This window comes from Castanea sativa, chromosome 5 (assembly GCF_040712315.1).
Source record: "Castanea sativa cultivar Marrone di Chiusa Pesio chromosome 5, ASM4071231v1".
NCBI classification, from domain to species: Eukaryota; Viridiplantae; Streptophyta; class Magnoliopsida; order Fagales; family Fagaceae; genus Castanea; species Castanea sativa.
In genome coordinates, this window is record NC_134017.1 from 60478934 (window position 1) to 60482693 (window position 3760).

The following is a 3760-nucleotide window of genomic DNA, read 5'->3' on the forward strand; positions in this document are numbered from 1 at the left end:
CAGCTACACACAAAGTTTCCAGGAGGGTTCTGATGGGACAAGCATCCATTATCTACATAATCAACAAGTGGAAGGCTGGGATTGAAAAGAAGAAGACTATATAAGGGGGTGGCCTCCATGAAAAATGAGGCATGTAATCTCAAAGAAAAAGAAAGAACTTCTTGTACTTTGGAAAAGCTTGAGTAATTATAAGAACATCTCATCCTCGAACTTAACCGAAGAGAATTACTCCTTTCAAATTGTTTTTTCTTATCTTTTCGGCACGAATCCAATCCATTATGGGCTAGACATGATTTACTAAGTCTTTTACCTATGAAATTTATCATCTAACAAATATATTGTTTTGGGCTCGTTGGACCACATCCATTCCCATTGGGCTGAGGGTCTAAATCCAATCCTTACAATATATATAAATGCAAAGACCTCATACGGGAGAGCATGAGGTTCTACCATGTAGCGCACTCTATAAAGAGAATTGAAATACTTTTAAGCCACATCAAAGATAAAAACAAATTTAAAAATAAACTCTTTATTTCCTTTGGTTCAATGTTACAAAACTACCTTTTGTTTTCTTTAATTTAGTGTTTCAAGACTACTATTTGTTTCATTTGGTTTAATATTTCAAGATTTTTCCATCCACCCTCTTCACTTCTACTCCTTTATATATACATGCCCACAACCTTTCATGTCATTACATCTCAAATGCGCCCAAACCAAAAACAATGTCATTTACCGTACATAACTCCAACATTGTTGTACGATTTGATCATCACCCGCATGAGTAGGTTATGACCAAGGAAGAGGGCTTGCGTTTTTTATTCAATGACAGTGGCTAATGGTTTTGATGTTGAAGTCAGATGTTGTGGATTTTGTGAAAGTTGTGGTTCAATTTGAGTCTTTCGGTGTTTAGGATTTTGATTTGGGAAAGTCATAAATGTATTTTGTTCTAGAAAAAAAAAAAAAGAACATTCTAATTGATTATTTATGAAGTTAGTTTTTTTTTTTTTTTTTTTTTTTTTTTTTTTTTTTTTTTTTTTTTTTTTTTTTTTTTTTTTTGCTTTGGAACTTATAATTTGTAGGTTTCTTTGTAGGTTTTTTTAATGCTACTTTGTGTGGTATGAGCCATAGTGATAAAAATAAAATTTGATTATGATCTCAAAGTGTAAAAGCTCTTTTTTTTAAAATGATACAGAAGCCCAACTAAATGCAATTAAATTTTGATAAATAGATGTGTTTTTAACCAATTTATCTTTGTTTAATCATGCTCTCTTTAAGTTGATACTTACAAATGATTTCCTTAATTTCATTGAGTTAATGAATCAGGTGTTTGAGATTGGAGTCTCCATATTTGGTTGTGAGAATAGAGTGGTTGAGGAAATTTTTGGAAGGTTGCTTAAATTTATGTAATTTTAGGATATAAAAATATTTTATTCTTTAAATTCTTATTTATAGATTTTAAAATGATTTAATCAGTATAAAAAATAAAGTCTACTTTTAATAGTAAATATTATAATATGTTACTTTTATTGTGTTAATTTTTTTTTAATAAATATGAATTAAGAAAATCAAGTTTTAAAGTATTTAACAATATTACGAGCAAACATAAATATTATACAACAAAATAAATATTATATGTAGGTCTTTTTTTTTTCTTTTTTCTTTTTTACAGAATATGTAGGTCTTATGATACATAAAATGATGTGAAATGAAACTTATAATAGTGTATTCTCATTGTCCCCCATTAGCAACCACATAAAATTGTTAATGGAAAGTTGCATTATATGTATGTAAGTGCACAATTGCACCTGGTCCCAAGAACAGTTATGGGCTCAGGCCCAATGAGCCTTAAACAATATGAATTTGTAGAGTGTGGGCTTGAAACCCAAGTTAGAAGCGTGTGAGGATTAAATGACAAACTAAAGATTGCAAGTACTTGGAAACAGCAAGGAATATTGTAAATCAGCTTCCTCGGATGTAAACCGAGAGTTGTTCTTATATTATATCTTTCTCTTTGTTTCTTTTTCCTTTTAGGTTACAAAAAGTCCGTCCCCTTTTTCTGTCTTAGATTGCTCTTTAAATACTACTCTTTTGAATACTTTGTACACGTGTTGCCTCACCTCCCCCTTAGCCTAGATATTTCTTTTCTCAGTGCCTTTGAATAGTAACCAGAAGTTTCTCTTCCACTGTTCAGGTGTTACTTCCCCATAAATGCGGCCAGGGTGGTAGGTGCAGGGTCTTTAATGCGGATGTGGCAGCCTTTATCCTTGACATTTCTCCAGCACCGGTGCCTCTGGGGCATTCTATGGTTCACCCCTTTTAACCATTGGCCTTAACCGTGTCATCTCCTAATCTTTACTATGAAATCCCGAGTTCTTCGGTGTCCATCCGAGGGTAAGTTCACCCTCGGCTGTATCCTCGGATCCTCGGCGTATGGGCCGACCCATAGTACTAACAAACTCTAAACCCAGGAGCAGGTCGGCCTTCCTTAACACGGCCCAAAAGGCCCACATTCCCATCAGAATCTTTTTGCCCTCCCACAATAACCCCTCAAAACTCTAATTTTCAACGTCCGAGGAGAAAAATAGGGTTTTGATCCGACGGGAACCTACTCCACTCACTTTGTGAGTGATGGCACGTGTGGAAATCGTTTCGCGTCCCAGAAGATGCCACTTGGCGGTTTTATTTTCAACAACGCGCGTATTTATTACTGCCAGTTACACGTTGTCCCTCACGTTCAACGGTGAAATGGGCATCCAACGGTCCTCGTTACTCCACGAAATTTTAGGTGGGACAAATATAATTTCGAGGCCGCCTTTTCGCATGTCGTGACGCTTCGGGAACCTGCGCCTTTATTTAATTCCTCAGGGGCTAATCCCATCAAAACATCAGCCATCATACCTTACTTGCAGAAAACCGTGGAAATTTGCACACCTTCGACCTTGTAAGTTCTTGCTCCTTCTATTCTTAACCTTTTCTCCTCGATATTTGTCCTCGGCTATCACTACAAACATTCTCCCCTTTAGAGTTTAGTCTCTCGTTCCTCTGTAATGGGAAAATTCAAGTGTCTAGTTGATACCGCCGCTGGGATGGAAGGCTTTAGGGCCAAGTACCGTATTCCCAGCGACGTAGGGTTAAAATATTGCCCGGCAGAAGCCGTGGCCGGTTCTAGGAAAGAGGGAGAGGTTATCATCCCAATGATAGCCTTTATAGAAGGTGGGATGACCCTCCCAATGAGGCCTGTAACTAGGGAGTACCTTCGCAACCACCGGTTGTGTCCCGATCAGTGCCTCCCAAACGTTTTTAGAGTTTTGGGTAGTGTAGATGCTCTGAACGAGCAGATGGGTTTAAACCTCACATGGCACGATGTCGTGTTTCTATATGAGTCCCATAAACTTTCCAAAGTAGGTTACTACATTAAGTCCCGTTCTAGTGTCATTAGGTTAATCTCCTGCCTGCCCAAATCCAACAAAGGCATGAAGGACGACCACCTGATCATCTCTGGGAGCTGGCACGACGGCTTCCACTGCCCAGTTGAATGGGGGGATCCAGGTGCGATGCCGTAGGATTAATCTCCCCACAACACAACTTCCTCTAACACACACAGAAATGCATATTCATACTTACTTAAACTTGTTAAATATCTGTGTGAATCTGACCAGGTTTGTTTGTTTTGATGTCTTTTTTGCAGATAAACAACACGTGCGTCCTCGTCTGAGTCACTGTAACGTCGCAGATCTAAACCGAGTACTTCGCTCCGAGG